We start from the raw sequence: 12,624 nt of genomic DNA on the forward strand, positions 1-12,624 counted from the left end.
GCCCGAATGTGAATGCCATTGTTGGGCAATTAACTTCCTTGCTTGGAAGAGACATCTAATCATTGGTATTTTAGTAACATTAGGAATTATAGAGCCCTCGGGTATAGTTAGGAGACAAGTCCTGGCCGTTGCTTTCAATGTTAAGTAAAAAATTTGATTAATCTGATCTATAACCTGCGTCCAATACCTAAATAATTTCGGGCACCTCCAGAACATGTGGATGAAATCACCCGTCAAGCCACATCTAGGACAGTGGTCGTTGTTTCTCCAGCCTAATTTAAACATTTTCTTGGGGGTATGATATACCCGATAAAAAAAGAAAAGGTGGGAAGCTTTCTGGGAAGGGGAGATCGAGACTCTGGTTCCGTAATCGATTATCCGATCCCAATCGGAATTGGATAAAGGACCCACGTCATTCTCCCATCTTTTCCTACTTTTGAGCAGGGCTTCATGATCCAGCATTTTATCCCCTAATCTAGCATACATATAGGAAATCAGTCCCTTAAGCGTGTCCTGAGACATAATTTGTGATAGTACAGGCATCTGGATCCACTGAACCTTTTGAGGTCCAAATTGTGACTGGACTGCATGTCTGAGCTGGAGATATTTATAGAACGCACGGTTTGGCAACGAGAACTCCGCTTTTAAACTATTGAATGATTTAATTTCCACACCCTGAAATATTTGGATTAGTTGGTTAATACCGTGATTCACCCAGTCTCTACATCTTTCAACTTTGGCTAATTCGGCCAGGTTTCTATTATTCCATAAAGGGGTCCATACAGATACCCCCTGATACCCTAGAATAGCCTTCGCTGTTTTCCAGAGTTTAACAATCTGGTTAATTGTAGGGCCCTTATAACCTCGAGGGCCTCAATCAATGTTTTATGGGGGCATCCTAGCATTAATAGGCTATGGTGAGTCATACCCTCGCTTGGCATTCCTGATCCTGCTAAATGCTGCATCTGTGCCGCCAAATAGTAAAGCCTAGGACAGTGATGGCGAACCTTGGCACCCCAGATGTTTTGGAACTACATTTCCCATGATGCTCCAGTACACTGCAGAGTGCCAGAGCATCATGGGAAATGTAGTTCCAAAACATCTGGGGTGCCAAGGTTCGCCATCACTGGCCTAGGATATGGAACCGCCATCCCCCCCTCCTCCAACGGTAGCTGCAACGTCCGCAAGTTGATCCTAGGCGGCCTCTTTCTCCATATAAAATCTCTAATCAGAGATTAAATTTTCTTGAACCACCTCGAACCAATCCATATCGGCGAGTTGTGGAGAAAATATAGAATTTGGGGAAGCCAGACCATCTTGACCAGGTTACAACGTCCCGCCAGTGATAGGGGAAGGCGGCTCCAAATATCCGCCTTATCTTTGAGCTTCAGCAAGAGAGGGGCTAAGTTATCTTCCAGATACCCATTTACATCCCTTGCCATCCAAACCCCCAGATACTTAACTTTCTCCATCACCTTCAAACTAAAGGTATCTGGTATTGCATCAATGACCCCCATATCTATCGGAAGTAGTGCAGATTTATCCCAATTGATAGTCAATCCAGACACTTGACCAAATTCCCTGATCGTTTTCATAACCTCTTTTAGCGAAGATTGTACTTCTCCCAAAAAGAGCAAAATATCATCAGCAAATAATGCGATCTTCTCCTCTATCTGTCCTCTCCTAAATCCCTGGATATCTGGGTTAGCCCTAATAGCTATTGCCAATGGCTCCATTGCCAGAACGAAGAGTAGGGGGGAAAGAGCCTTGTGTTTCGTTCATTTCAAAAGTACGGCAGATAGTCCGGCGGTACGGCGGATAGACCTAGTCCACCGCAAAAGTACCGTGTGTGGGCAGGTAGCTCGTTCACAAAGTCCGGCGGACAGTCTGACGGTTTGTCCGTCAGACTAAGTCCGCCGGATAGTCTGATACATGTGTACGCAGCATAACTTGAAGTCGGAGCTTGCCACTATTTTTTCAACATAACAAATGGATAATTTTTTATTTTTTATTTAATGAAACAGGCGAAAGAGAAAAAATATGATCCATTAGGCATCTTAGACATATTAATAGAAGAAAACCAATGCTCATTTTAAAAACCAAAGGTGAAAAAAAAAAAACAAAGCATTATTACAAAGATGAGCTTTACAGAGGCATAAAAATAATTGGATGCTACACTAAGGATTTTATGGCAGCTACACAGATAAACACGTTTGCTAGAAGGGTTGAGGATGTTGGGCCACTTACTTTAGAGATGGATGCTATTGAACAGAGAGCTTTTTAATGGCGTGTTTATGATCCTAGTCAGCTAAGATGTTGGAGCTCGTATTAGTAGAGTCCTTTCCACCTTGGCAGCTGTTAGATAATCAATGCAGGTAAAAGGTCAGTAAATGCAGTGGTCAGCACTATGGAAAGCAATGCAAGGTAGGACTTCATGGCTATAATACTGTCAGGTAAGCTCTGTCCAGAGCCCACCAGAAGATTGAACATTCATGTTGATGCATCGGTGCCATTGGAAATGATAGAATCAGGACTCCATATACACCAATATAAAGCCGTGATCATAGGTGGTCTACTACTCACAACAACCTTGAATGAAAATGAAAAGCACCAGAGCTCTGTGAAACTAACTGGGAGAATGTTTAAAGAATAAAGAAGAAAAGGCAGATAAAAATGACACAGAAAAATTAGGTTCTTTACCCACTTCATTACTGGACACTTTAACCCCCTTCATGCCCAGGCCAATTTACAGCTTTCAGAGCTGTCACAATTGCTCGGTCATGCAACATTATACCCAAATGAAAGTTTTATCATATTCTTCACACAAATATAGCTTTCGTTTGGTGGTATTTAATCACCACTGGGTTTTAGTTTTTTGCTAAAAATTACTAAACATTTTGAAAAAAAAGTAGTTTTTTATAGTTTTTGTTATAAAACTATACAAATAAATAATATTTCTTCATAAATTTAGGCCAAAATGTAAACTGCTACATTTCTTTGGTAAAAATAACCCAAATCAGTATATATTAATTAGTTTGTAGTTAAGTTATAGAGTCTACAATCTATTTTATATATATATATATATATATATATATGAAAATTGATTAATCCTGATGTACTGGCGGCTTGTCTCATTTCTTAAGGCTCAAAAATGCCAGATCAGTACAAATACCCCCCAAATTACCCCTTTTTGGAAAGTAGGCAGTCCAAGGTATTTAGTAAAAGGCATGACAATTTTTTTGAAGTTGTAATTTTTTTGAAAATGAAGAAATTAAACAAATTATTTTTTTCACAATTTCTGATCAGCGCAGTACAGTGTTACCATAGTAACACTGTACTATTCTGGGGAGGTGATCAGGATTTCTTTCTTTTTTATTTTATTTTTACACACTATGATTACTTATAACAGTGACAATCACTGTTATAAGCAACCATTTTTTATGAATGACATCCATTCATCCAGTGTGTACTATTGTGATTAGATGTGATAATCCACAGCTAATCACATGGTAGAAATGGGCTGTGATTGGCCCTGTCTGTACCATGTGGTCAATGTGACCAATCACAGAAATCAACACATTAGTACACAATGAGTGGAAGCCATTCATTTTGTACAAATGCCATGTGATCTGTTGTGATAGGTCACAGCGATCACATGGTACCAGCAACGGCTCAGTACACTGATCTGTTATCAGATGACAGAACAAGCCAGAGCGTGGCTTGTGAGGCCCGCGCAAGGCGCGATCCTGGGATGACATCATATGATGTCCATCCAGGATAACAGCGCTCCCGCTCAGCTGTCATTTGTCTATAGGCCGGATGGGAGGTGGTTAATCAATTAAATGTGTTTTAAATTAAAGAAGTGTAAATACCGGAACGTAAAGTGGTTGTTAACCCACTCATTTAACTTTATATATCATCTTATATATATAATTTTGTGTGTTTGCTAAATCTGTGCGCTCCTGTCTCTGTGATTTATAAACAAAATGCAGTTTATAGCAGATTTCACAGTGCCCACATGACTGTCCGGCTTTCTCCTATCCCTGTCATCCCAGTCAGGATGAGAGGAGGAGATGAGGAGAGAGCTGGCTGGTCACATGAGCGCTGAGTGGCGCTCTGAAATCCGGTATATACTGCATTTTTGTTGTATAAATCACAGAGACAGGAGCACACAGCATTAGTAAACATGCAAAATGATATAAGATATTAAAAGTTATTTAAGCAACAGGAGGGGAGAGGGTGGGCAATTGACACAGAGTAGACAGGTGGGAGGAGGGACAGAGGAGGACAGGAGAGCTGTAGATGTTGGAGGCACGTAAGCTGAACACGGTGTCAGGGCTCAGCAGCCAGGATAAACTGTGGTCAGTTTACAGGGGGGAGGGTAGAGCCAGGCAGGATCAGCCAGGTATTCCAGGTGATACAGGGGGCCAAATTACACAGCACAAGCACTGTGCTGTACAACATGCTTTAAAGGAACAGGATCTTTTTTTTTTCTTTTTTTTTTTCTTTTTTAGTTTAACAAACGTTTTAAACTGGCATTAGCCTCCTGCAGCCACTGTAAAGCAGGGCTGAAGATTTAAAAGGAAGAAGCAGTACAAGAAGCCAATCAGTTCATGTGCTGACAACAAGCATGCTGATAAGAGAAGAGATGACTGTGCTGGCTTTCCATTCACTGTGCATCATATGTCGGGATGGATTCTGTACAACCTGGGCTCAGAAATGGGTGGAACAATGCTGGCCATCAGATTAACGACATTTTGTGGAATAAAAAAGTACTGTGGAGGAAATCTCTGGATTAAAAAGTAATATTGCACCAAAAGTTGATTTTGTTCTTATATCTTTTAACAGGCTATTCATTTTTATTTTGTTATTTTTCATTGAAGTCCAGCTTTAAAGCTGAACTCCAGACAGATAAAGTGGATACAAATCAATGCAACTTGGTATTTATTAATGCATCCTTAAATGTATTTTTTTTAATTAAAACAACGTACCTCAATTTATCTTTCTACAGCAAATTTCAGACTGGGAGAGGGAGAAGCAGCACAAATAGCCAATCAATTGTCCTGTAATGCAAGTGACATGTTGATAGCAGGAAAAGTCAGAGTGACAGAGTAATACGTTAATCTGCCTTCTGCTTTTATTTTGACTGTCTAATCATAATGTGGGGATGGGAAGGAGGCATTTCATTGTTGCTAAACAATAGCAGAGTTAAGTTAGATCTCTTGATTTACCTGTTTGGTGTTTTAGATAAAACAGCTCCCATACTGAATATGTATTTCAACCATATATTTAGCTATTTGCTTGTCTGTTTTAGCCCCCATTCACACTGGCGCGGCTTTCAGCTCAATTTCAAAGTCGTACATCAGTTTTACACTGCCGATTTCATTGCAGTTTGCGACTTCATACAACAGAAGTCTATGCTAAACACAGTGAAATCGGCAAAAAGTAGTGCAGGAACCTTTTTCAAAGTCGCTGTGGCATGAGTCACAGCTATTTGAACAGTCAAATTGCATGACAAATCGCACCACGAACGGGGGCTTAAAGTCAGATCAGAATCATATCACAAAACTGTGCCGTAAACGTATCTATGTGTCTCTATCTCCTAGATCAGGGTCTTTAGATTACAGCTAATGGGCCGAATCTGTCCTGCTGCAAGACTTTATCTGGCCATCTGAAGGGGAACTCTGATGGGGAATCTGATGTAAATGTGACTCTGATGGGTATGCAAATATAAGGAGGGAATCTGATTGGGGCTTTAAAGAGGAAGTAAACCCTGATGGGTTTACTTCCTCTTTTTTTCCCTGCAAAGGTAAAGCATAATGGACTACTATGCATCGCATAGTAGCTCATTATGTGTCACTTACCTGACACAGGAGCCAGCGAAGTCGCCGCTGTCCCCTGTAGTCCGCCGCATCCATCTTGCTGGTGGCGTCTCGCAGCTCCGACGAATGACAGCGGCGAAGCCGCGATGACGTCACTCCCGCGCATGCGCACGGGAGTCGCGTCTCGCAGCTCCGCCGCTGCCATTCGGCGAAGCCGCGATGACGTCACTCCCGCGCATGCGCACGGGAGTCGACAAATTAGGCAAATCCATTCTTGGACTTGCCGCATTTAGTGTGCCTGCGCGCTGCTGTCTACGGCGCATGCGCCGTAGACAGCGGTGCCCATTTTCGGGCAAATATCTCCTAAACCATATAGGTTTAGGAGATATTGCTTGGACCTACAGGTAAGCCTTAATCTAGGCTTACCTGTAGGTCAAAGTGGTCTGAAAGGGTTTACTTCCTCTTTAATGTAACTGGGCCTCTGATGAGGACCCTGATATACAGTAAGGGGGACTCTGATGGGAAATCTGATGTAAGGGAGACTCTGATGGGTACGCAAATATAAAGAGGGAATCCGATTGGGGCTTTAATGTAACAGGGCCTCTGATGAGGACCCTGATATACAGTAAGGGGAACTCTGATGGGGAATCTGATGTAAAGAACACTCTAATGTAAGGAGGTAAACTAATGGAGACTCTAATGTAAAGGGGGACTCTAGAGGGGACCTTGATGTGAGAGGGGACTCTGATGGCCATCTTGATGTAAGAGGGACTCTGATGTAATGGTGGACTTAGATGGAGATTCTGATTGGGACGATGGCTCTGATGGGCTCAAGTTTTCTTTGAGTGATTTCACTGAAGCTTTTCTGTTTTTTTAAATCATATCATGCTGATTAAAAAAAAAACATTAAAAGTAAAATATTAATTAATTGAAATTTTATTTGTTAATTTATAAAACAGTTTTTTTTTGTTCAATCTGCATATTTGTAAAATATACAATGTGCCCCCCCCATGAAAAGTTTAGAGACTCCTGTATTAGATAAGAGAAGCCATATTACGCAGTAATCAAATCCTTACAAAGGATAAATAACATTGGAAGTGATGCCAAAAATGAGAACATTTGATAAGATGACAGAAATCAATCAAAGAGTAGCAGATGTCACCAAGACAGCCTTTGTTTTAGGACTTGTCAGTGTAGGACTTAGGTCCATCTCATTATTTCATCCCATTGTCATTAATGGTGTGTCTTTACAGGTTCTCCTCCCTAGATCTTGCAACTTGATCAGTCCCCAAACTGCTCCAACTAAGCACGGATGGAGGTCTAACCCACAGAAGGTCTATGTAGATTTCTACTGTAAAACACACAGCTAGAGGTGGTTAAATATTATATAGTACAGCAAGTCCCACAGATGGGACACTTACTGGGGTATTGATGGAAAAAGTCTTACGTGGTTAGAGCTGTTGCCTTGTTACACTGGGGCCCTGGTTGATTTGTATTAGTTTCATCCAGGTGCTCCAGTTTGCTTCCACAATTCAAAAACATACTTGTACATTCATTAACTTCTTCCCAAACAGGGACTGGTGAATGTGTATGACTACTATAAGGGCCTTAGATTGTATGCTTCTTCAGGGAATGGTGTTATGTTCTCTATAAATACAGGGGAAATGTATCAATGCTATCAGTGCTATAAGATAGATAGATAGATAGATAGATAGATAGATAGATAGATAGATAGATAGATAGATAGATAGATAGATAGATAGATAGATAGATAGATAGATAGATAGATAGATAGATCTTTTTTTGCATGGCGGTCTATTGCTGGAGAAGGCTATTGTTGCTGGTGAAGGGTTTATTGTTGCTGGTGGAGGATCTATTTTTGCCAGGAGGGGGATGTTCCTGGAGGGCCAATTGTTGCTGAAATGGATCTACTGTTGAGGGAGGGGATTGTTCCTGGCTGCTGGAGAGTCTATTGATACTGGCTGCTGGGAGATTTGTTGTTGCTGCTGAGGGTCTGTTGTTGCTGGGGTGGTATTTTGTTTCGGGGTCCATTGTTGCTAGGGGATCTATTGCTGCTGGCTGCGAGGGATTTTACTGCTTTTCTTGTTATCATTAACAAATTCCATGCAAAATGACTAAGCACCACAAAATGATACTTGGTTCTGTATTCTCTACAAGGGGTAGTACTGGGAAGAAGGGGGTAGGCGGTAGAACCAAGGGATGGGGGGATGGTGATTGGAGGTGGGTAGGGGGTGGAGACAAGAATTGACTCAAAAGGGGGGAGTTCCTGCACCTATTCTCTGAGAAAAAAAAAGCGATAGATAGATAGATAGATAGATAGATAGATAGATAGATAGATAGATAGATAGATAGATAGATAGATAGATAGATAGACCTATACAGACAAAAACAATGGAGGCCCCTCACTGAGAGACTGAAAGCAGATCTATCTAATATAATGCAGAGTAGACAGTCAATATATTTTTGATCACAAGTTTTTTTTTCTTTTGCTCGAAAATTTCTTAGAGCCCCCAAACATTATATATTTTTTAGCAGAGACCCTAGAAAATAAAATGGCGATCATTGCAATATTTTATGTCACATTCTTTCAAACACAATTTTTTGTGAAAAAATACACTTTAATTAATTTTTTAAAAAACGCAATAGTTACCCCAATTTTTTTGTATAATGTGAAAGATGATGTTATGCCGAGTAAATAGATGTCTAACATGTCATGCTTTAAAATTGCGCACACTCATGGAATGGCGACAAACTACAGTTATCAAAAATATCCATAGGCAAAGTTAAACATTTTTTACAGGTTACATATTTAGAGTTGCAGGGGAGGTCTTGTGCTAGAATTATTGCTGTCACTCTAACGACTGCAGCAATACCTCACATGTATGGTTTGAACACCATTTACATATGCGGGTACGACTTCCGTATACGTTTGCTTTTGTGTGAATCACTTTTATTCCTATTATAAGGAATGCAAACATCCCTTGTAATAGAAATAAGCATTAATAATAAGGTATTTTTGATCCCAGTTCAAAATGTACATTTACCTTTACCTTTAAAAGCAAAAGAAAAAAAAAATGTTTTTGGACATTTCGGCTTTAGGAAAAAAAAAAAAATTGTTTATGCAAGTGATGCCAGAGGTCACTCTGGTCCTCCAATGGCATACAGCTGAGTGGGGGTCATCTTTCCCTCACTCGACTTCCTGCCCAGGCATCAGACACATTGGATCGCTTCTGAGCATTTCCAGCGGCTCTGTTGAGCCTGGGAAGCGGTGTCAGGGGTGGGTGGGAGGTGGGTGGTGCCTTCTCCTGTTGCTTTTAAAAATGATCCCACCATGAATCCACCACTTTTATCAGAAAGCCGGCCACCCAAGGGGAAATAGAATTTCGGGGGTTATGGCATCTAGCTGCAGTCATAACCTCAGTATTTAACCCCAAAAACATGACATACATTCCCAGTTAAGTGGCCGGCAAATGAAGTTCCAATTAAAACTTATTTTTTCAGTTTTGAATTCAGCAGAAGTAGGACCTTTGTCAGGTTGTTGTTGGGGGGATTACTCTCACTCTCTTTGGGGCCATTGGAGTAAAACATCATCAATGCTTGCACAGACAGCAATAAAAGCATGTTTTAGTAAAAGAGGGAGAAAGATTATAATTCCTGTAAGGTTTTTATTGCTGCCTGTGTTGTAATTTCCCTGAGTCCCTGTGTGGTCTCCAGCACCAGTGACATTTTCAGAAATGTTTCTAATGGAGATACCGAAAGGCATAAAAATTTCACTGAGGTTTTATGTTCATCTATATCAAAGAAATGCTTTTATCATTCAGAATTCATTGGCAGGTGCATTTGACCTACAGTTGACTCCTTCTTGACCTGCATTCAACCTGCTTTATGGTTTGCTCACACCAGTATGCGGTGCTTGAAACCCACATTTCTTGCCAGTTCCCTTCATCGCTTACAAAACGCATTGGGTGTGTGATCAGCTGCGTGTGCCAATGTATTCTTAACAACACCCAAAACGCAGATCACAAACACAGTGTATTTGGCTGTACCGGATCAGATGGTACCAGAGCACCAAGTGATGCGGTGCTGTGTGTTTTTGAAGAGTAGCGTATGCTCTACTTTTGGTGCGATACTGTGTGATTTCAGCCCATTTAAATAAATAGTTTGAAAATCACACTGCACTGAATTGCACGGTTTGCATTCCTGTGCGATTCAGGTGGGAGCTGGCCCTGAAGCAGATTTTACATTTCTATAAGCAGTTACTGTAAAGCAGAACTAAGGGAGCTTTACTCACCTTTCCTCCAATAGCCCCCATCCCAGTGCTGGCATTGGCATCTTCTTCTGTGTGCTGGTCCACCTTCATTGGCTGGTGCGGGATGACTGGCACACTGGCCGGTAATGTAAGCTGAGCTGTGCATGCGCAACTCCATTTACACACTGGAGAACGCTGAGAGCAGGCAGGTAGATGTATATTATTTCAGAAGAAATATTGGATGTTTCTTCTGCAATAAGGAGCCTGCTTGTTCACAGTGAGAAATAGTGTAATTTAAGTACTGCTTTAAAAGCTGAACTTCCTGGATAGTAAGGGAACGAAAAACCAGCTTGAAGTTAACAAAAGCCCATGAATACAGACCCTTACACTGTCTATCAGTTGCATAAAATCTGCCTGATAAGACCCATTAAAATTGCTGTGTTAATTGACTCAAAACTGTATCTTGGTCTAGGCCAGTGATGGCGAACCTTGGCACCCCAAATTTTTTGAAACTACATTTCCCATGATGCTCAAATACTCTGGAAAGTGCATGAGCATCATGGAAAATGTAGCTCCAAGACATTTGGGGTGCCAAGGTTTGCCATCACTGGCCTAGGCCAACACGGTCCAGGCCTAGGGCGTCTCTTTGCAGGGGGAGGAAAAAAAATACCCCCCGTATGAAAAAAGCAGCCTTTCCCAGCTCCTGCGCAAAAAAAAGAGTCCCGCCAGCTTGCGCTACACTTTTAGTGTAGCGCCAGTCTTATGGGGCGGAATGGGCCGGAGGGCAGGGTCCAGGAGGCAAATTGGTCTGGCGTCCCCATAAAGAGGCTGCAATACTGCCGGTATGATAATACCGGCTGGAGGCCAGTGACTGGCCTGGTATTTGAACAGTCCAGAGACCGCACTTAATACAACTGGCAGACAACAATACTAGTAAATGTGGCACTGGCAGGACTTAACGGCCTAGTGCTTCACCTACCCTCCTCAGCAGCATCTTTCGGAGGAAGTTATTATAATGTAACTTCCTCCCAGGGCTCTCTGTGTCAATAGCGTGTAGAAGAGAGGAGGCAAGCCGCCAGGTATGGCAGCAGAGGGTTTTTCCTTTGCATTCTTACTGACAACTCTGAAGATGACATTTAGGTGGTTTCCTTCCTGCTTGATAATTTTGAAGACATATATAAAGTGATTACGGGATTATTTCCTTGTGAGTCCTCCTTTGAGCACCAATGGATCCTACCTGTTGTCCTGGAATTGATAGGGTTTAATCCTGAGAGCTCTGGTGTTGGTGTAATGAAAATACCGGGCTTTTGTAGTCTTCTGGGTGAAATGTAAAGCTGGAACATATACTTGTTTTGCTCATGGTTTTTGCAACATGCTGATTTATACTCCGAGTCTTATCTATGAATAGTATAGGAAAGGAAAAGAGAAACAGAGAACATTGACCTGAGGTGTGCTGGGGTCACATAGTCAGTATGCCTAAAAGGGGGCATACCCAAGTATGAAATAAATGGAAAGTAAAAGTAACAGAAAAGGGAATGAGCGTGAGCATACGACCACCAGGGGAGGAGGCAAAGGAGGGCAGGCTTTATGCGGCCAGACTCCTCCTACAAATACAGGTTGACCTGTGGTCAGCCTTATACTTGTCTTAGGTTTTCTCTACAGGAACATCTTTATGCCAGTTAATCCTGTTTTATTTGGCAAAATGTATTGTAATTAAACATGGATTCAAGATCTTTCAGTCTGTGTGTTGACATAATTTGGGGTCATTTTTTGTCTGACTTAGTACAAATTTTTTGACTATGAAACTGGTTTGTGAATGTCATATGATCACCATCAAATGGAACATTAGTTGGGCAAGGTCCCCATTCCCAGTGTTCCTCCTGGGTTAAGTGGCACAGACAGCCATGAGCGATACCTATGTGGTCAGATCACCATTATATGTCCAATAATCCACAAATATGTGTTTAGCCCAACCTATCTGCTGGCCCAATGTGATATAATTTAGGGGTATTTTAGATGGTGAATATATGAGCTCTTCCACCACTGGAAGTGTCTTTGTTATCATTTTGCACTGGCATTTGTTCTGACATCAGTTAGAGATGTTTCAGTGATCCCTCAGAATTCATCGACAGGTGCATTTGACCTCCTTCTGATCTACATTTACCTGTGCTTCATGCAGATTTTGCATTCAAGGAGACTTGCATAGGTATGGAAAACCTACTTGAAACAAGCAAAAGCTTAGGGTCCACTCACACCAGTCGCTGTGTTGCAACGTGTGTGGTGAGGTCCAGCAGGGTCAGCGCAGTGTTGATGCACTTATACCAGTGCACTGCACTGTTCCTTTTTTTTTTTTTTGCAAACAAACTTTATTTAATTGTCACATGTATAGAGTTCTATCGGCTGCCATACGGTGACCCGTGCTGCGCTGGAAAAAAGTACGGCATGCAGTACTTTTTCCGTGCACAACGCCTGCACACCACTGCAGTGCAGGCCGTCATTTTTCCTTGTCTTGTGTTGAGGGTTGCTGTGGGG

The sequence above is a fragment of the Lithobates pipiens genome, unplaced genomic scaffold (genome assembly GCF_037356315.1).
Source record: "Lithobates pipiens isolate NorthernLeopardFrog02 unplaced genomic scaffold, aLitPip1_a1.2 Scaffold_19, whole genome shotgun sequence".
Lineage (NCBI taxonomy): Eukaryota > Metazoa > Chordata > Amphibia > Anura > Ranidae > Lithobates > Lithobates pipiens.